Here is a 23419-nt window from a genome sequence, read left to right as displayed (position 1 = left end):
ATGTCCCTACGGCTGAAAGAACGGGCATGTCTGATGAGTCGAGAATTCGAAACCGTAAATTGCAAGTATAGTACCTTAACCACCTCGTCATAATAGGACCGGGGAGTGGGTATAATTGATGAGTTACCCAGACAAGCAGACCTCTGTTATATATTTGTAGTGTAGTTGCATTCGAGTCATGTTTATTACTTTTATCAAGCAGAAAATGTTTACATCAGTATTTCCAAACATTGGATAGTATTATCTTTAAATTGGAAAACTAAAACAGAATTATAAAATACATACTACGGAATGGAAAATGTAAAACATACTGAAGAAGACAGATATATTGACTTCAGACAATGTGTGTGTGTATAGAAAGGCGTAACTGTATGTGTGTTTATGTAATCCTTTTGTTCAATATCTATCATTATAAATAATGATTGTACATAGAAATAATAGCTGAAATACAGCTACATTCATTATCTATATCTGTGAGTTTATCGCTGTTACATTTATAAGTTCGTGTGTGAAACGAGATTCATCTTGAAATTAGATGAATTAATTAAAGCAATACCAGCTGTAGAATTTTAAAGGCTCTGTGGAGATCTTTATATAAAAGTTGTGAATTCGTTCTCTAGATATCAGTGTCCACATTCCGTTCATTCTTGTTCCTCACTCTACATCTCTAATCTACCGTTCCGTCTCTGTACCACGCTTCAACATGTATATATGTATTCTTAAGATACACACACAAGTAGTGTAATTAGCTAATGAATTCTAGAGGTTCCACGTCGCTGACTTTTCGAAGTACCTTAACACTGATGGTTAATGTTAAAAAGTAACATTATATTCGCCTAACATGTTTCTGTAAGTATGTTAGAAACATCAAGTTTTCTATGTATGACACTGTACGTGTAAATTTATGTAAAGTGAGAAGTAAACCTCTGTTTATGGAAGAGTGTGTGTAATGTATTATATGTATATACTTGTTTTATTAGATAAGTGACCTCATATTTTGGTTGTTAAATTTGTCACAAAACTGTGTATGTACGAGCTTTAAACTGCGAGAGAAGATCTGAATGAACGTCGGAAATCTGTTTGTTGGATATTAAATGTATACATAGTTATATTAGACACAACGTTACTCGAATAGTGTACTTATTACAATACTAGATAAATAAACTAGCTACATTGAACACCTTTTTATCTGATCTTTTCAAATATGTGTCCCGTGTAATTAACTTGTTATGTGTATCAAATAACTTGCACGAGCCATTATGACGTAATATGAAATAGTCTTAATCGAGACGCGTTAGCACTAAGCCAATGTTAATGTGTTTTCTACAGGTATACTAATGACGCGAAAATATCTATTGTTTTACATAATAACGTGATAAGTGTTTTCAGGTAGTGTATTGAAACAAGAAGCACAAAGTGGTTACATGGAAAGTTACAATGAGTTTTGTAGCAATAATATGAATATTTCTTCGCTTCTAACGTACCCTAACTTCTTGTTTATGTTTCTGTTGGATATTTCTTTTGTTGTTGTTTGGAAGTAAAGTCGCATTTTAATTAAAACGATAAGTTCTTATAATGCACATGAAATATTTTTTTCGGAGAGGACTGTAAAAGAATTATTCTTTAACGTAGATTGGTATTTAGACGTATATAATGTTCTCTGAGTGTCACGGGATCGAATCCGTGTCACACGAAACCTGCTCGTCCTTTCATACTTGGGCATTATAATGTAACAGTCAATCCCAATACTCGTTCGTAAAAGAGTAGCTCAAAAGCTGGCGGTGAATGGTGATGACCAGCTGCCTTCCTTCCAGTCTTATTACACCGCTAAATTAGGGACAGGTAGCGCAGATAACCCTCGTGTAACTTTGCGCGAAATTAAAAAAAACAAACAAATAAAATTATTTCTTTGGACATTTTGTTGTCATATATATATATATATATTGTGAAGATCTGTAAAGCAAGTCTTGTTAAACTTCATAGTTTCCTTGTGTTTCTAATAACTACAGATTCTTTAATTTTCAAATAGTTTTCGTGTTTGACACTTCTCTGCTATTTTTTTTTTTTGTATCGTTGTTGGTATAATTTTTTTTCGTTTTACATGTTACTAGAATTTTTTGGACTTCAAATTATTCCACATATTAAAAGTTTTGGGTAAAATAAGTCTTGTCCAACATACTATCATACTATTCATCTTATTTGCTGTATACATTCAAAAGTCTGTATTGAATTGTCATCTTTGTCCATGTTCATTTGATTTTTCAACTTTTATCAACACTCGACAAAAAATCACTTGAAATATTCCATTTTGACTCTTCATTCACAGAATAAAAAACTTGTAAGAGATTGACAGGGCTTCGGAAATGGGGAAGTAAAATGCTTTGGGAAACTTAAGTTGAACAGAAACAAGTTACTGACACAAGTTAGCTTGAACATGTAAAGAGTCGCTCAAAAGAAGTATTTTGCAGGGCTCTCACATATATTTTCAAATAAATGTGCAAATGGTTATTGAAGAATAAGTGTGCAAACATTTTTGTAAAGCTGCATTTACCGTGAATTTTCACTGTCTGTTGGCCCGGCATGGCCAAGCGTGTTAAGACGTGCGACTCGTAATCTGAGGGTCGCGGGTTCGCATCCTGGTCGCGCCAAACATGCTCGCCCTTTCAGTCGTGGGGGCGTTATAATGTGACGGTCAATCCCACTATTCGTTGGTAAAAGAGTAGCCCAAGAGTTGGCGGTGGGTGGTGATGACTAGCTGCCTTCCCTCTTGTCTTACACTGCTAAATTAGGGACGGCTAGCACAGATAGCCCTCGAGTGCTTTGTGCGAAATTCAAAAACAAACAAACAGTCTGTTGTTGTTTTTTTTACTCACTTCGCTATATAAGATACATATCTACTATAATATGTTTCACTGAAATATTATCGTTTGTATAGGATTCAGTGATTTGTTAGTTTACGTCAATATTACTTACAGTAGACTTCAAATAAATAACTCGCTGCCATATAAAGGATGTAACTAATAAGTAAAGGACTCTAGTGGCAAGAAATTTGAATTATAATTAAAATTAGAAACCGTATTAAATATTTTTTTTTATCCTTATATGGCATCTCGGAATATTTTTCCAAGGGCATTTCAAAAGTTTGGGTTACTAGGCTATTTTAAAGCGTGATAATAACCTTCAGCATCTTACTTGCAACTTTTAAAGTTTATTTCATTTAAAAACTTTTTAACCGTCTTTGAATTTGTAATATATGAAAATCGACACTACTTTGCTGTCAAATAACAGCTTTGTACCAGTTAGTTATAAATATTAAAATATAAATACCCAAGGATCTTTTGCCAATCTCTTCTCGTATTAATAAAATGTTTTCTTTTTATTATTAAAACATACCGAGTAATGACCTAGTTTTTTTAGTACATTAAGAATAGTGTTTCATGTTTTCTTCGCAGAAGACGATATTCCTGTAGGCTTCCCTCAATTCACTATGCAACCTACGATGCAGGGAGTAGAGAAGGGAAGAACGACCAATTTGTACTGTCAGGCCGAGGGTAACCCATCGCCTAGTATTTACTGGTTGAAGAATATGGTTCCTGTTAACCTAGCTGACCCACGGCTATCCATCGTCCAGGGTAGTAAGTATCAACACAAATGTAACTTAACCCATTCTGTCAACTGCGTTCAAATTAACCGTATACATGGGTGACTGGTAAAGTATATATCAATGAAATAATGGAAGTAAGTTTATCAACTTGTGTCCGGGCCGGACGTGACCTAGTTGTTAGTGTGCCCGGATTTTAAATTCGAAGGTCTCGGGCTTGCATCCTATTTCCTCATTGATTCGCTTTAATAGTGACGGTAAAATTCCACTACGTAGTCAGACACAAATAACCCAAAAGTTGGTGTTAAGTTTTGTTGAAGCTGCTTTCCATGTAGTACGTCTAAGACTTCTTCTTTTCAGTGTTTCTTTTACTAATCGGTGTTTGTTTTTAGCTGTTTTATAGTTTATCTATAAATCTCAAAGTTAGTGGTTTTAGGTTTACGTAGACAGCTTAAAATCTATGTTTTATGGATATTTTTTTTGCTTTTAATTCAGTAACGATAATACGGATATACTGTATATTCTCTTCACACTAATATCTCTTATGAGAGCAATAACAGATACGAAACGTTATTTAATCTCTGTAGTGCATATCGGTGTATAGATGATGTATTAATACCAAAATGTTGGTTTTATTTAACTAGACACTAAGAACCATACACACGAGGATATTAGAACATATTGGCACTCTTTATAAACAACAACATGAAAGAAGTATAGTTGCAGAACATTTTTTAACCAATCATAGATAAGTAACAACTGAATTGAAACCACCATTTGTCACCCTCACCAAAACCACCAAGTACTCTGACTGAAAATTCAGAGAAGCTATTCTCGTTGAATAGTTATGAACCTAGATTAATAAGGACACAAGATAGTACCTATAATTTCATATCCTTTTGCAACCTTGATACAGAGTACAAGCGGGTCCTGGAAAACCTGAAAAATCATGGAAGTTTTTAAAAGAATACTTTTAAATCATGGAAAGTCGTTAAATTTTACGTTTTAACAAAATAAAGTCAGTAAATACCATTAAAACATTGACAACGTTTAGCGCTAATATCTCCAGGCAAAACTGAACCCTAAATGTGGCGACGTAGTATTTTCCTATCGTGTTTGGCCAATAAGAATTCATCATACTTTTACTTAGTTTCTAAATGAAATAAAGGCAATTATCTGCGAAGCCCAGCATACCCTCAAGTTCACCAATCAGCGATAAGCTTATATAAGACAGTTTGGTTTTATAGTTGTGTTCACCATTTTGTCAGACTCTTACTGTTTTTCCCGCGCACTGTTCAAAAAAGTATGAAAATGGCTAAGACGCATGAAAAGAATCTCTTGTAGTTCTGGAACTCCTGGTATCGTAAGATAATCACTTTGGTCATGTTTTAGAATTGTTTTCACGTCATGTCAGGGAAGTGTAAATATCAGAAGAACTGGAAAGAGAATGAACTCTGTAGAACTTGTTTTGAGAAGCCTACAGATATACGTATGGCACGTATGCAAAAAAACTTTCAGCCTTGGAAACAAGGGTGAGTCTGCCGTTAAATCACACGTGGTTGTAAAGAGTATAAAACTACATGAATCATATGAACAGCAATCTACGCAGTAGTTTATTGTTAACTTAGGACAAACCAAGTGCCCAGTACAAGTACGCATGCACATGCTAACATAACTAAGAACATTTCATCTACAGATGTACTTAGAACCGAAATTATTTGGGCTGTAAAATGTGTGATATCCCACTTTAGCCAAAATAGTTGTAATAATATTTCTGAAATATTTAAATAAATGTTTTCTGACAGCAGTATAGCTAAAAAATTCACATGTGGTAAAGACGAGTGTACTTACCTCGTAGGCTTAAGACTTGGTCCATATTTTGGTAATAATTTGGCTACACGCTTGAAACAAGTGAATAAAATTGTACTCTTGTTTGATGAATCTCGTAACACTAGCTTTATTAAAAAGCAAGTGAACATTCATGTCAAATACTAGAATCCTGTTGATGATTGTATTGTATCACAATACTTTACCTCTGCTTTCATTGGTCATGGCAGGACTGAGGTTCTGCTGCCTGTGTTATTGTTATCCATTTGAAACATTGGAATGAAGAGGAGTATCCATTTTTTCCATGGATGGACCAACAGTGAACTGAAAGCTACATTCCTTATTATGTGATAAAATAAAGGAGTCTTAGACTGCATCACATTGGAATCTGTGTACTTGATACAGTTCACAACCATTTTTACTAGTTATTCAAAGATAGCCCAGCATGAAGGAATGACTGCTTAACTATTACTGGATCATCAGTCTTCACAATTAACTTTTGTGGCCATTGTTGACTTGAAAATAGACTTGTTGCTGCAAGAACTATTGAGATATGGCCAAATGTAATTAAATATATTAAAGCTTGCAAGGAAAGAAGAATGAACCTTCTCGCCAGTCATATCAAAGAGGCAGTGTCAGATAAGTTTACCATGGCTCAAATGGCATTCTTTGAAACCATAGCGAGTACTATAACACCATTTCTAGAAATATTTCAGAGTTTACATCCCCTGGCACCATTCTCTGTGGTCACTCTCAACAGTGTATGAAGAAATTAATGAAATGATTTACTAAAGATAACATTTTACGTACTGCCAGCTCAAGTGCAACAAAACTCCTAAAAAATATATGTGCAAGACTCTAGTAATCATATCAATTGCAAGAAGATTGTTCTTGGGTTTAAAACCCAGTCTATATTACAAAACATGCAGGATATTTCAGAATTATCAGTCGTGCAGTTCTGAATGAAATGTAAGGAATTTTCAAAAATTGTTGTGAAACATTTAATTGAGAAAACACTGATAAACTTTACATTTGCTTGATATTTAGACTTTCTTAACCCTTACAAAATTGTTGATAAGCCAAACGTTTGCAAACATAACTTAAATATTCTGTTAGAGAAACTGACTGAAACACAAGATCTGGATGAAGGGACAACTGAAATTGCCAAGGAATAATACTCTGACTTTATAGACAGTGGAAAAACCTTACCTAGTTCTGACTGTCATTATTTTAGAGATTATGATCCACTGAAGAATGAGTCAGTGGATTCATTCCTGCATAATTATGTAAGAAAAAGATGCTCATGTCAGAGCTGAACAGTTTGGACGTTTTTTAAACTTCTACTGATTCTATCTCATGGACAAGCCAGTGTGAAGTGGGTGTTCTCCATAAATAAAGAAATTATAGTTGAAAACATGCAAGAGGTTTCTCTGGTTGATCAGAGAAGAGTGATAGAGAATATTGATTCAATTGGTGGTATGTCTAATTTAAAAGTAACACCAGTTCTTCTAGAGGATGCAGCCAGACAGAAATACAGACAGCATCTAGAAGATAAGAAAAAGAAAATTTAAGTACTGTCTTTGGGCCCAAAACAGAAAGCCATTAAGTGAAAATAAAGCTAAAAACCAGACTACAAGAAGATGTAACTGTTGTGATAGACAAGACTGACCAAATATCTAAAATGGCAAAATCCAATCAGAAAATTAAATCATTAATTATTGATTCTAATGCAATAAGATAGGCAGCTACTGAAAAGAAAGATGAAATATATCTGGATATTACAATCCAAAGATTAAAGGAAAAACTGAAAAAAAAAGTGTATTTGATATGTTAAGTCCAGTCTGTCACAATGATGTTATAACAATGACTTGAGAGTGTCTTTGGGTACAACATAATGACTGTTACATTACTGTTCAACCTTTTAAATATAAATAAAATCAGCAGTTTGGAGGAACAGCTGAAAACTGAATCAAAAATATCAAATAATACTGAACCTAGCCATTTGATGTGAACATTTTGATTGCTATTATTTTGATATTTTGAATAACAGTTACTATGAGAATGTCAGAAAGACATATAATGAATGGATGCAGAATGACATCATATTATACATTGATGTAACTTATTAGGTAGTGACTTATTTTGAGGTTCTTATCCTTTGATATTGGTGTTAATTTGTCTTGGAGAATTCTGACTTGAAGAAATGTGTATGTCACTGAGTCTCTTTTGTGTATTTTTACTATATATGTATGTTTGAGCTATATAAAAATCCTGAAAACTCATTAATAAATGGATAGATAAATAATGAAAAATCATTGAATATGGTAAAAGTAAGTCATGGAATCTAGTTCAATTTTGTGTACAGACAAACCCTGTAATAGAACTGTTGTTTACTGCTACAGTAAGTGGAAATTGCGGACATTGGTGTGAACTGGATAATCATTCCTGGTGTTATTCTAGTGTCTATCAGAAAGACAATGATATCATGTTTTGTTTTTATTTTTGTCAGAGGTGTTTGTCTGTGTTTATTGGTTAAAACCGAAAATCAGAAGCATTAGAGATGTCAGATCAAAATCAGAGACAGTTGTATGCAGATACTACCTTTATCACTTTGTATGGAAATTTCAAAAATAAATGAAAAACCAGTATATATCTTGATAGTTATAAAGTTAGGAATAATGAAAGGTGGGTTGTTTTGTAAATTACAATAACAATTTGTGACTTGAAGATATTTGTATTGTATGTTTTAAATACTTAAGAACTTTATTCAATTTAGTATTTGCTTATCTGAAAAATTCAATATGAGTAACCCACTTTTTGATATTGCTTTAGTGAAAATGGAATAACAAATGGCATTTTATTAATTATTCATGTGTCTTATTCTTTCTCCACTATTGCCTCAAGCTAAATCATTGCTTAAAGATATGAAATACCCATCATCTGTTTTAGTTATTTAGTCTTTATTGTTGTGCTTAGGCTTACAGACCCCATTAATTTAAGTCAGAGGCATTATTTATAATCAGAAGCTACTCTTATTTATTCTATTTTATTAAATATTGAACCTCAATATTTTGAAACTGAAAGTATGTTTGTAACTGTTATATTTGTAAAGATGAAAATGCATATCTTGTTTCTGAGAGAAAATTATACTAACTTCAAAATCAAGACTAGTGTATTTTCATGTTTATTTAACTAAGTGACATACCTGTTCAATGTCTGGGAAATATAAAGGCCAATGGAAAGTGGTATAAGGAACGAGATCCAAATGCTGGTTTCTATTTCACAACCCGGGTGCCCTGAGTGACTCTTTGAAGTTAGGTATAGATTAATAGAATAGCACAGGGAGCACACAGAGATCCCTGAGAGATGACATAAGAGAGGTCAGCTCCTAATGCTAACCCCCTTATATCTTTATGTCTCTCCCCAGGGATCCTTAAGGTATGTACCCATTTTGATTCAGATCACTAAAAATCTCTTCTCATCAAATCTGGTCATGCATGGCCAGGTGGTTAGGGTGCTTAATTTTTAATCTGATGGTCATGGGCTTGAATCCCCATCACAACAAATGTGCTCACCCTTTCAGCTGTGGAAACGTTATAACCTACTATTCATTGGTAAAAGAATAGTCCAAGAGTTGGTGATTACTAGCTGCCTTCTCTCTAGTCTTACACTGCTAAGTTAGGAACAACTAGTGCAGATATCCCTTGTATAGTTTTACAATAAAATTCAGAAAACAAGATTTCTGTGAAAGGGTAGGCACAGCACAGATTGCTCCATTATGTTCCTTTGTACTTAACAATAAGCAAATAAAACTTGTCTACTTATGTAACTCCTGGAGGGCCCTAGGTACATATCAAATTTGATGGTGGTAGGTGTAGCAATTCGACATTTTTAAACGGACATCACACACACACACACACACTTTATAATGCTTAAGGTTTAGTTATCATGGTTTCTCTTGTGTACCAAAGTATCTTTAGAAAGTTACGTGGCGTTTCTTAATCTGCACGATGAACTTTGAAGTTGGTTAAAGTATGCTACATAACCTGATTGTTGTTATTGTCTTTAAGTTTTTATTTGTTATTAGTTCGATTCAATCAAGGACGTCTTTAAAGTATTTCTTGAGTTTTTAGCTTGTTTTGTAAACAGAATAACCTCTTTTCCAATCATAGCCTCTTACCAAGTTCAACAGGTTTTTATAGTTTTGTAACCAGTCCTTTATATTATGAATTCATTGTCTCTGTGGTTGTTCAACAGGCTTTTACACTGTCTTGCTAATGTTGAGAAAGCTATTTATTCTGTTCATGAAGCAAATCCCAGTATCGTGACGATCATTATCTAGTCATGGTTCTAAAACTTTTTACCCTGCTCAGTGTACAAATTTTCTTAACTTGGGCTTGCAGATGGTTAAGTACGTTAAATTGTTGTTAGCTCATTTGCTAACAACCGAGCATCTTAACAATAGCCATGAAGGAAAGTTTACAATGAAAAATGCTTCATCTTAAAACTTTCATGCCCAAAGCACACTATACCTTCTTGTTGCTTTTCATAATTCTTATAGTGTAGGAGAACAACGGTTTTCCGCATACGCAGAAATTTATAGGCGATTGTTCCCAAAGTTGATCCAAACTCCTTTGTTTCCTATTACCACTAAGTTTTGCCGTTTTGGAAGTTGTAAATCTCCGATCTGAACACATTTTTATGACCTGAGTATAGGAAGTATTTGTTTCGGAAAGAACTATTACCTAACTTTCTGAAAACATCACACTGCCCATGTAATACTGAATAATCTATAAATGTTGTTCTACTACGTTCCATTTTACCGTGACCTTGTATCGGCTGTGACTTGTTGACTTGCATAATCAAAATATTGTTAAAATAATGTATTCAACTTTGTACACTAAACAAACTTCATTACCATAAGGATTAGTAGTTAAAGTAAGACTGTTTCCTGATGGCCCTATCTCCCAACTAAGACCGTAATTAATAAGTAAGCCCCCAAACTATATGGAACAAGGGGCTAAGGAGAACTATAACGATAATGTTGAAAGTTCCGAAGGGAACAAGAATAAGTATCATCTTATGATACGCGAAAACTGATCTTCACTGGCAAGATTAGCATTGCGGTTAAATATACACAATTTGGTGGATATAGGAGCGAATAGGTGTAGCTCATTTTTGACTTTCTCGCGCAGGGTCTTTGAAGGTCGTACAGTGCTGGATGTCATCAAAACCGATATCGAGTTCTCTAATATACAGTTTATGCTTAATAAGACGTTGTACTGGGTCTTTAATTAAAGTTTCCTGAGAGAAATGTCCTATTGACCCAAATTTACACTTTAACCACTAGTGATTAGTGCTATCCAGTCACGGTTCAAAAACATATTTGTTCAGCAAAACAAACATTATTTTATGATGACTGATTATTCTGTCATGATTTAACAGAATTCACCTTATTCAGTGGATAAAAATCAATTTTGTTATAATTCTGGCCCATCTGTGGCTCAACAAGTCGTCACGGCATTCAGCGTACAAACACCCTTACCATGATTATTGTTGCTTCTGTCGTGGTTTACCACATCCGTTTTTTAATTCACTTCAGAAAATCAGCCTCCTTATTGTCATGCCATTTATTTTCTTTGCCAATATTACAAAATGACATGAAAGCGGCATCGTATTATTCCTAAAATTTACATAATAGGGTTGCGGGTTAGAATCCCCGTTGCCGATCATACTTTCCCTATCAGATATGGGGGTAATACAATGTTAGTTGGTAAAATAATAGCCTAAGAGTTTGTGATGCCTTCCCTCTAGTCTTCCACTGCTGAATTATGGGTGGCTACGTGGAGAGGAGAGTGCCACCAGGTAAATCTGCCAGAGAACTGCCGATGACGTATTATATCACCTAACACTTGTAAGCAGAAAAAAAAATAGAAATCGATTTTAGAAAACCTACAGTTATTTATTGTATTAAGCTTTCTGCAAAATATATTGTTTATTTGCTAATATTAAAAGTTGTTTGGGGTAATATACTGTAATTTTACAGTGATATTAGTATTTGTTAGGTGATAAACGATGAAATTTGTTCTGGACTTTATCAGTTTCATTGTCAATACTTAATCCCTATTTCGTCTCTAGATATTTTTTCTTGCTTTTTTTGCAGTTATTTATATCTGAGTGCGTTGATAATCATAACAACACCTTTATCCAGTGTTACTATATAACTTGTTTCTCATTATTACAGCAACTGCGAATGTTGGGACGCTGCTGCGAATTGTCAGTTGGTGACCTATAATGGGCAAACAAAATTACGTTTTCCAAGACCTAGTCATTAGTGTTGATTACAACTATAATAAAATGTCAAGGGCTGTTCTGTTTCAGTCATTCCTGTCTCCTGTCTTTCACTCGTGTAGCTTCTAGGTATCTTTCAACCTTCTGCTGTATATTTCTTCTTGGCTGCATCATCTCAATCAGGATTGTTATCTTTATACGCAGTGTTCAAGGTGAACATTAACTGGTTTATTGTGTGCATATCTCATTAGTTTGTAAATTTATGTGTACACTCAGAAGCCCACAATCTCATTAGATATGAAATTAATCTTAAACCGAAGGACTGATTAAAAGTGAGGCTATAGTCAGGTGGGAAACAACATTTGTGTTTACGTAAATACTATATTATGAGTAATAGTATGACCCTTGCTTGCTCTGAAACTGTTACACAAGTATAGTTGAACTAAGTATTCGGTGAAATGTACACATCAAAATTATAGCCGTTTTACAGTTATATACCTAACACTCTAGGTAACGCTGGTATACAAAAGCAAGAAATAACTGTAATTTACCAATCGCATAACAAACATTCTTGAATATTTTGCGAAAGTAAAGTAATACTAATATCGACATTTGGTAGGTAAACGTTTTGAATAATATTGTCAGAAAGGGATTCGATATCACCTGAAATAAATTTTAACTAAATTAATTGAGCAATATTATATAGTTTACTGCTATATTTATGTTGGACTATCATATGTTAACTTGTAACTCAAAGGAATAAACTTAGAAATAACCCTGTGTAAGTGGTAGAAATGTTATATCTAGAAAATATTAATGGTATAACAATGTAAGAAGTTGAAGCTGTATTAGTAACATGCGTGCAATTTTTCCGCTGAAACGCGAATTTCCGCGGTTTTCAAACGGCCAACGATCACCCACGAGATTCGTGTAAATTCGAGGAGAAAATATATGAGCGATTTGGGGGCCAGGTAGGTGGTTTTTGAGGAGAAATCGTATTTTTTCAATGTTTATTGCAGAAAAAAAAAATCTGACCGCCATCTTGGAGGCAGTCTCGTTTCAGGTCTCGTGGTCTGGTATCGTGGGCATACCAGACGATAAAATATTCTCTACGCTCCAAAGAAACAACAGCGATTGAAATGTTTAAAAGGAAAGATGTTCATTTTGATCCTGTAGACAAGAGAATGTGTAAGGACATTAGATCAACAGCTTCAAAGTATGAGGGAGAATCAGAAGAAAAGGGCAGAAAGGCTTGAGGCCTATGGTTCTGTGAAATCTGGCCCAGCCACCTTGGCTAAAGAAAAAGTCCAGAAAGCCGCAGAGGCACAGAGAGCTGCCCATTCAGAGAAGGAGAGAAAAAAAGCTCGGAAGAGAGCACTGGAAACCCTTGTCTCGAGAAAGAGGAAAGTAGCCAAGATTGATTAAAGGAAATTAAGTGATTTGAAATTTGACTGTAATTTATGCAGCAGAGCAGAAGTTGGTATCAGTGACTGAAAAACATATTATTATTATCTGCAGCATACAGTGCCAGTGGTTTATTTTAAAGCATATCATTAATTTTATTTTGAAGCAATGTCAAAGCTTTCCTTGATTTGCTGTTTCAGTTTGTATTGTGAAAGAATGAAAAATATACTGATATTGAGGTACCAGTAATTTACTGACAAGATTGTATAGGTAGATGAACAAGTTTTACTGTAGGTAGTCATGTAGAGTAATTTTAAGTAATTTGAAATTTTAATGGAATACATGCAGCAGAGCAGTAGTTGTTGATGTCAGTGACTGTACAAAATTAATTTCTGAGGCATATCACTGATATCAGTAGTTTAATATTGAACCATATCAGTAGTTGAATTTTTAAGCAATGTCATAGCTTTCCTTCATATGTTGTTTTAGTTTGTATTGTCAATTTGTGAAAGAATGGAAAATTCACTGACATTAAGGTACCAGTAGTATAATGACAAGATTGCATAGATGAACAATTTGAACTGTAGGTAGTCATGATTAGTCAAAAGAGTAATTTTATGTGATTTGAAAATTGTATGGAATATATGCAGCAGAGAAGTAGTTATTGGCAATGACTGTAAAACATTTAATTGGCAGCATACCAGTAGTTGATGATGATGATGATGATGTTATTGATGACAAAAAAGGATAATAATGAAATGATTTGTATTTGAAATATTTACTGAGTTATTTTGGCTTTATTAACTCATATTACTAATATATTATATTTTGATTTAGAAAAAAATTAAACTGAATAAATAGCAAATAAACGATCTTAAATTTCATTTATTTACTTTTTATTTTATTTGTTAATTTTAGATATTTTGATATATCTTCTAAAAAATGAATGCAAATTAAAAGAATAAATCAATCTGCTAAAAACTGTAAATGAAAGTTATAGTTTTTATTAGTTTGATTTAGTCTTTTAATTTCCTTTTGTTATTTTATATGATATATATTGTGTACTTTTCCAACATTGCAATGTCAAAAAACATAAAGAAATTATGTCCCAGATTGCACCAAATCACACCAAATAGCATCCATATTTTTAAATGGACCCCCCTTAGTCAGGCGCGGCTGAGCCGCGCTGTGGCGCCTCTGGTGCCAGGCTATATACCTTTTCCTCTTTTTTTCATAAATGTCATTGGCATGCCTGTAGTTAAGTTCTGGTAACTGACACGTAAAAAGTAGTTGTTTTTTAAACCTATTTCCCTGCTCTGGTAAAATAGAGAAAAAAACCAGAAAAACTGTAATCCGTCACGCCAGTAAAACTTGCATCCAGCAATAAAAAATGCGAAGAATTATAATTCGCTTAACTTTGACCATGAAAATTCTAGTCAGCTAGACGTTAACTATTTAAAATCATTGCTTTTTTGTGAAACAACGCTAATCCGATAAATAAGGACGACGTAAATCTGTGCTGTGGCAATGTAACAACTCCAATCCGCTATGTGAGGACAGCTGTAATCCACTAGGTAATAACTCTCCGCTAAATAAAAAACGACCTAAATTTGTGCCATGGAATTTAAACAACTCTAATCCGTTATATAAAGACAGTCTAAATTTTTACCATGGGAAGTGAAACGACTGTAATCCACTAGATAAGGACAAGTTAAACTTTTGCCACGACAAGTTAAACAATTAATTCGCTAGATAAAGACAAAGTAAATTAATACCATGATAAGTGAAATAATTCTAATTCGCTAGATAAGGATAAATTTATTTATTTTTTTTAGTAAGGGAAGAAACTAATTCGCTATATAAAGATAACATGAACGGATACTATGTTAAATGAAACCACTTTAATTCGTTAAACACAGGCAAATTTAACCTTCGTATACTATAATTAATGGGGCAAGTAATTCCTTAACATATACCATATTTGCTATGTGAATAAAACAAGGCCAAATCCTTAGGCATCAAAGACTTGAACACGCAGTAAGTTAAGGTAATGGATAAAGTTGCACAAACCAATTATATTTTAAGTTGAGGATAGTGTCAAGTTAATTTATGGTTTTAATATTAAATATTAGTAGCATAATGCTCAAAGTAGTTTAAACTTGTTGATACGTAACTCATACTTACTTCGTAGCGTATCTACAAATAAGCGAAGCTAAAGAAGACGACCAAGGTACCTACCAATGTGTGGCCGAGAATTCCATGGGTTCCTCTTTCTCCAACCTAGCGTCTTTGTATGTGAAAGGTAAGAAATAATTAAGTGTCGTGATCCTTCGAACAGTCACATAAGTGTGACATGGTTAATGTATGATCGTGGTTGTTCGAATTTCATTTTACTTTTTTATCTGCCTGTTTGCATGAAGAAAACAACTTACTGGGGTTACTTTAATTGCACTCTCTTTTATACCACTTTTGAAGCCTGAGATAATTAATGTAATTACATTCAGTTTTGCTTTTAAGTTTCTCCATGGACCAGGAAGCTGAAACATTTGCCTAGTCTCACTCGTTATTCCTGGCTAATTAGACAGTAGCTGACTTTGTATCTCAGGACGGCTGGTATTATTAACACTTTTACCAAAATAACTTTATTTTGGTAAAAGTGTTAATACCCATACCAGCCGTTCTGAGACACATTTTTACTTGAAGTTTCTCGTCTTAACGAAGGTAACTGACTTTGCAAGAGACGTTTCAATGTTTAACTTGTCCCAAATGCACAGCATGAATGATTTTTTTTGCCAAACATTTTTACCAACTTCAACCTTCCTTAATGTTCCTGTTGTTCAGAATACTTAAATAAGAGAAAAGATCAACCATTTAAGATAATAGCTCTCAGCTTAGGTTATGGGACGTAGTTAGCATGACCAGAGTGTGAATCAGGGGGTTGCAGTTTGAATCTCACATGTTTTCCCCAGAACCATGTTAAGGGTTGGGAAGAAGCAGCTGCACCAGGGCCACGGCCTCTTTAGGTCCTCCAACGAAAAGCAATATTAAATGTTTATGCATTGTATTTATTAGGTGGGTGACCCCAAATTATATTTTACTACCCCAGCCCCATCTGAACTAAAAACCACCCTTGACTTTCTCTGTTGCTCAGAAATTCTTAAACCATAGAAACAATTCTTCTGTTAACGTGATAGCTTTCAGCTTAATTGTTAGAACGTGTGGTTTACTGGTAAGCCTGACCACAGTGTAAATCTGATAGTTCTAAGTTCACGGTCCATTGCTCTAGAATCGAGCTCTATGCTTTATAGCTGTGGTTATACTACAAGAGTGACAATAAGGTCTCACTATTTGATCAGATAAGAGCTGGTAATGGGTGCTATTGGCTGGCTATCTTCCCATGTGAAAATAGTACTCTGTGTAGTTTTGTCGCTACGCTTCGCAGTCTCTAGATTGTAATCATGATGAGTTTGTTTCTTTGTTTGAAGCTATGCACAATGTACAAAAGGCTACCTGTGCTCTGCTCACCATGGGTATCGAAACCCGGTTGTTAGTGTTGAAAGTCCGCAGACATCCCGCTGTGCCACTGTGGAGCTGTTAATTTAGTAAATCTCTAACTTAAGCAGTAGGTTAACGGATTTTAAAGCTAAAATCCAAGGTTTGGCTTTCCAGTAAACGGAGTGTAGGTAGGTCATTGTGTTGCATTGCACTAAAGCAACAACAATTTTCAACTAAATTGTAGCTATTGAGAAAGAAATAATTGTTATTTTAATGTAAAAAAATAAGAACAGTTTTTTTTGTAAAGAGTGCAAACAACGATTGAACAATGTAATGTGAAATAAAGGAAAAAATTGTTGTACGACTTTTCTTATTAACCGTAAAATATCACATGAACAGATTTATTGGCGGCAAACCACCGGAAATGTGTAACAAAGTTGCGCAGAACACGAGATATATAATAATATTACTGCGACTTGCATTCGATCACGTTTTTCTACACCACCCCACCTTCTTTTATTACTAAGGGCGGATAGTACGTACTGTTATTACCTGTGTTTAATGTTAATGTTTCACGGATATGGTTCAGTATTAATGCTGTTATCACTACTGATATCAAGGTATGAAATGCACGTTAATATTACCTAAGTCATTTTGTCATGAATATTCTCAGAGTAATACGCAAGAAAAGAATTCTTATAGCCACACCCGTTTCCGGATCTTATAGTCTATTTTGATGTTTTATAACAAATCCTTCAGATGGCAGTAGTGACCTTATCCATTGTAATCATTCGTGTACTTAGTTATACATCACAAAGGCTGAAGTAGAAAAAGGGTTTTAGATGAAATAATCATACTGTTTTTAAGAGGTTTGCAGAAGGAAATCACACCGTTTTTGACTAGTTTTGTATAGGAAACCATGCCACATTATTTCTATGGGGTTTTAATTAGGTAACTGTACTCTTTCTACGAAGTTTTGAGTTGGAAGCTGCTTTTATAAAATGGGTTTGGAGCAGGTAATGACAATGTTTCTACAGGATTAAATAGAGAAACATACTATTTTTGAATAGTTTTGAACAAGCAATCAATCATACTGCTACTAATAGGTTTAAACTAGAGGAATATGCTGCTTCAAAGAGGTGTTGATTAAATAACCTTTCTGAAACTATTTTAAGGAACCATTCCTCTTCTAAGAAGTTTCGAGTAGAAAAAATGTTGTTTTTAATAGTTTTGAAGGAAGCTACTCACACCGTTTCTAAGGTGTTAGAGTATAGGACCATAGTGTTTCTAAGGAATTTAAAGGTGAACACCATATTGTATCTAAAAATCTTAGAATAGAGAACCATGTTGTTTTTAAGTTATTTCAAGTGAAAAACTGTATTGCTTCTAGGAGCATTTTAATTAGGGAACTATACTGTTGCTAAGGGATTTTGAGTAAGGAACCATAGTGTTTCTAAAGAGTTTAATTAGGAAACCATATAATTTCTAAGGAAATTTGAAAAGAGAATCTATACTATTTATAATAGGTTTGAAAGAGGTAAGTGCACTGTTTTCAAGGGTCTTACAGTAGGGAAATGTACTGCTTCTAATGGGTTTAGAGGATAGGTACCCATAATGTTACCAAGAGACAAGACAAAATGCATTATGGTGTTACAGCCCACCTCTGGCAAAACAGAGTTTTATTGTATTATGATTTGTTCTTTTTATTATAAATGCTTTTATTGATTTTTGCATCGTTATTATTTGGTTTTTATTACTTTCATCTGTTATGTTTTTCTAAACATGTCCTTTTAATGCCTGTCAGAGAGAAGTGTTTACTTTCTGTTAAATACTTTAATTTGGCAAACCTGTACAAATAATTTTAGGTATGAAATTACTTCTGTCTTCACATCATGCTGACTACAGTAATGTGTGTCACACTTGATTTCTTTGGTTACACAGAGAGTTAGGCAGCACCTTATCAACTGGCACTGATGTGTTTAGGATACTGTTCACTAAACAGCAAAGTTTTGAATAAAAAAAAATAACAAATTCACAAATCACATATGTTGTAATAAAGATAGCTTGGACACGGATAAAAAGTAGCTCTTGTTCTTTACTTTAAACAGTATCAAGTTTCATGTAACTTCAGAAAAGATTGAAAGTGAGTCTCGTAACTTATTTCACGCATTTTAAGGTACATACAGATGTGTTTATATTCTAAATATTAAAATATTGTATGTTTTATGTATAAGTCAGACAATAACTGTCATAACTGAATGGGATTAATTTTAAAATTTCCCTCACTGTCTCCTCAACATCATCTTTGTTGTCAGCTTTATAATGATGTAATGTGGATGTTTCTGTTTTGTTTTATTCGTAAATCAGTGTAAGTCTGATAAAATCTTTCAATTATTGTAAGCTATGGCTCAAATTGGTATCTAGAAGGTAAGTAGTTCAAGTAAAGCAAATTTAGTGCTCTTTGTGTTGCTTGTTTGTAACTGTGTTTGTGTTTTGAGGTTAACATAAGTTTTTTTTTTTAGTTATGAACTGTTTGTGTACTTTAAAGTATATTTTTTTTAGTTTTGGAAACCTATTTTCCTTCAAGAATTAAAATCTTCAACTTTGAGTTAACATTATTATTTGAGAAAAAAGTGAAGAAATAAAAAAAGCCAACAAGACTTGCAAATTGAAAACAAGTAAAAAAAACCAGTTATGATAGAGAGATTGTTTTCTAATATGTACTGCTCTATTTCTCACATTATATATATGTAAAAATGGCTGGTTTGGGTTGAGTAAATTTTTTATCCAGAGGAGCGAACAACATTTCGACCTTCTTTGGTCATCGTCAGGTTCACAAAGAAAGAAAGAAGTAACTGAACGATAGCTGACCACATGTTTGAAGGCAGTTGTGTAATTGAGTGTAGAAATGTAGAGGGCGTGCTCAGATGTTTGACTATTTATTAATATAGGTATAAAGGTGTTTCTTTATAATGATTTATTTTGAGCTTGAGTTGTTGTATAATTAAGTCTTCTTTAATTTTGCGTTTGTTTATGTTTGTTTCTTTATTTAGTATTTGGGTGTTTTTATGGTTATGTTGTGTTTATTTGATTTGTAGCGTTCAAAAACGTGTGAAGTGACTATTTGTGTTCTTTGAATTTGGTTTTCATTTTTCTACTTGTTTCTCCAATATAGGAGTCATGGCAATTATCACATTGTATTTTATAAATTATGTTGATGTGGTGTTTGTTAGTGTAGTTTTTACATAGTATAGACCTTAGTTTTGTGCCTGGTTTTTGAATAAATTTGGTATTAACTGAAATGTCATATTTTGTTACTAGTTTCTGCCAAATGTTGGTTATTTTTCTGCTGATGTCAGGAATATATGATATACAGCAATTTATGGGTTCATGATTTTTTAATTCGTAGGATATATTTACTTTTGTTAGTTGATTTTGCTTTTTGTCTAGGTGTGTGCATATAATGTTTTTTTGGTTTGTGGAGGAAACTTATTGATGTTGATGAAGTATTGTTTTATTTTGTCTAATTCGTCATTAATTTTATCTGGTGAGCATAGTTTTATGCTTGATATATATTTTTCTCTACAAGTAGGTTTTCTTGTCATCACGGATTATTATTTCTCACATTACCCTCAAGATAAATGCTTCATCTCTGTTCCAAGCTTCACTTGTTAATTTAGAGAATATATTTATTTTGTTTTTATTTTATTATATTAAAAGATAAATAATTCAGATTTCCAGATATGTATGTTTAAATGAAATCTCTGTTTACACCATATGATGCTTTCCCTTCAGTGCGGAGAGTTCCTCCTTACTTCTCCATACCTCCAGAACCTGTATATGAAGTAATGCCAGGGTCAGATCTGAACCTAACCTGTGTAGCTGTAGGTTCTCCAATGCCTTATGTCAAGTGGAGAAAAGGCTCAGTAGACTTAACTCCAGATCACGCTCTCCCTGTGGGGAAGAATGTGCTTCAGTTAAAAAATGTGCGTGAATCTGCAAACTATACCTGTGTTGCAGCTTCTAAGTTGGGTAACATTGAAACTGTCACTGGAGTTTTAGTACAGGGTAAGTAAGTTTGAGGTACAGTTGTATTACAAAGGGTACTGAAATGATATATCACTAGATAGCAATATGTAGCTCATCATAGAATTGAGATGTGAATCCCCTGACATAATGCTTTGTTTGGTTTGTAAAGATTAACAATGGCAATAAGCAATCAATTTACATCAAAATGCTACAAGAAAAAAACAAACCTTGTGAACTTTTGAAGAAGAGTAGCTACTGAGTGTGTAATTGTCAGTTACAGTATATAGAATATTTATAAAAGATGTCCACTTTAAAAATAAAAACCCTCTATCACAAGTGACTTTTGTTTTAACAGTTTAAAGGTAATTTCACCATCTATTCTCTTTTAACAACTATAATATGAAATGTCTTGGTTAATAAGATCTTTCCAGTCACCTGAGATAAAAGCTGAAGGTTTTCAGGTCATCACTGATAGCTTAGTATCTAAGGCATTTCAGCTTTCTTCTTCATACTGAAATGTACAGTATACAATGTAATGGAGAAATGAAAGATCACTGAACATTCTAGTGTAAAGTATTAGCTCAGCTGCTAAATACTACTGTCTTCTCAGTCTATACAAACTGTAAAATATGATGAAATGAAATTTGACATCTGGCATTAAATTCATCTAGGATTTCAAAATTGCAGGCAGCATATCCACTGTGTACATGGTGTTCAATGCTAAATAGGTTGCAGACCAAAAGCTATTCGTTACAAAACATTACAATGTTATGCACATTGAAATGATGTTAAGAACAATGAAAAATGATGCACAGCTTCAGATTTACACTGTTTTTTGTTTATTTATGATGGAATACCCTTGTTTGTTGAAAACCTAAGAATGCTTTGAATTTGACTTTTTTAACCATGACTGATGGTAGTGGGTGTTTTAGTAGGTTTAGATGTGGTTAAGAGAACCATGAATACATATCATATTGTAATATAATACCCTTTAACTCTTTCCTTCACAATAGATTTTAGATTTATACTAACATAAGCCAAGATAATTTTAATAGTTTGAAACTTTTAAGAAAATTTCATTGTTTCTGGATGCTTTTTTATTGTGCATAACTGTCTTTATCAGTTATATACATAAAAAAATTATTTTATGTATAATGGATAAATTAAGTTACCTTTACTTTTATGGAAGAATATGACTTGAAGTTAAAATGCTATGCTACTTACATTGATATAACTTTGTGGGGAAGACCAGTACATCCTGAAACATGTTAACAATGTCTCATATTGCAGTTGAACTATTCAGAGATGTTTTATTACACCATCTAAGAAACCGAATGGACAAGCTCTGAAATCTCACTAAATTTGGAGTTGCTTTCAAGAAAGATTGATGTTTTTTTTCCTACCATTCTAAAAGATGTTTGCAATGTTGGATTATAAGTGTTAGTATTAGATTTGTAAATGTGATTAATGTTAAAGATAACCTCATATTAAATCAACACAACAAACATAACACCTAATTGCCAATGTGTTTTCCCAGTTCATTTGAAACTTGCATGTACTGGTATCATTTGCATGTTTATATTATGAGTTTGGTTTTTTTGTGAGGTGTTAACCTAATATTTTATTTCTTCATTGCTCCTTCCCTTACAGAGTATTTTTTTATTAATCATTTTCTTATAAAAAAGAATTCAATAAATTGTTAACACTGAAATACTTGATTTAAGCTCACATCATTCCCTACTGTGACTTTCTTTTTGAGCAAGTAAAATAATTATGCAATTATCAAATACAGTTCACCAAGGGGTCAGTCAGTCAGTCAATCAGGTGCATGAGTACTAATCTGTCAATACCCTCTTATACTGAACATATCAACCTGTGAACTTTAGTATTTTAAAATGGCTTGTTACTTTTACAGTTTTTAAATTTAGAAGAAAAAAAAACTCAACTTGTGTGCTTTGTAAACTTGATAAATGTCTTCCTCTCAGCACTTCCACGTCCTCCAACAAACCTTAGGATATCTGATGTAACAGCCAGATCCATCAGACTTTCGTGGTCATACGACATTGGAGCAGAAAACATTAAGTATTACGTAATTCACTATAAACCTAAACAGGCTAATCAGGAATATAGTGAACTCAGTGGAATAGTTACAATGTTTTACACTGTGTCAGACCTCCTTCCTTACACAGAGTATGAGTTCTATGTTATTGCTGTTAATGCCATAGGTCGTGGCTCACCCAGCACACCAGCTATGGTCACTACAGGAGAAACAAGTGAGTGAGGTTAACATTACTGTGTGCTAAAGTTATTCTTTTATATTTTGTTACATTTGTGAAAATATTCATTAACGTTAGAACTTGTTTGTTTTTTAAACCTCTAATAAAAAGCAGTGTAGGTGAAAAATTCTCTTAGGACATGATATATAGATATATATGATGAGTCACTAGTATTTTGTTGTTCCATATTTCACATGTATATTTTAGTAGTATTTGTTGATCAGTTTTTATCAAGCCATCTCCTTATATTAATTTCTTCTTATGTCTTTGAACTGGTTCAGTTCTACTGCAGTAATTCAGAAAATGTGTATTTTTGTCTGCTATTGCTTCTCACTTTTTATCTTCCAGTGTTTAACTATGTGTTAAATAACTAACATGTTAACTGTTAATGTTTAATGTACAGTTAAATACTGTACATTATGTAACATAAATGAGTTACATTTATGTTTTCCTCACCTCATCATACTTAATTATCATCAGTAAAAAAAAATTACTT

At 33.3% G+C, this 23419-nt stretch overlaps 1 pseudogene across 1 annotated transcript in view; it reads left to right on the top strand.

Annotated features, from left to right (window-relative positions):
• Window positions 1-23419, top strand: part of LOC143249589 (tyrosine-protein phosphatase Lar-like) — a 211262-nt pseudogene that overhangs the window by 142775 nt on the left and 45068 nt on the right. The window contains exons 6-9 of the transcript XR_013027843.1: window positions 3453-3635; window positions 15315-15425; window positions 20414-20686; window positions 22633-22920. The product of XR_013027843.1 is annotated as a tyrosine-protein phosphatase Lar-like (transcript). The remainder of the gene's footprint in view (window positions 1-3452; window positions 3636-15314; window positions 15426-20413; window positions 20687-22632; window positions 22921-23419) is intronic.

The sequence above is a fragment of the Tachypleus tridentatus genome, chromosome 4, assembly GCF_004210375.1.
Source record: "Tachypleus tridentatus isolate NWPU-2018 chromosome 4, ASM421037v1, whole genome shotgun sequence".
In the NCBI taxonomy this organism is placed as follows: Eukaryota; Metazoa; Arthropoda; class Merostomata; order Xiphosura; family Limulidae; genus Tachypleus; species Tachypleus tridentatus.
The sequence above is the reverse complement of the archived record's forward strand: the minus strand, read 5'-3'. Positions and strand labels throughout refer to the sequence as shown.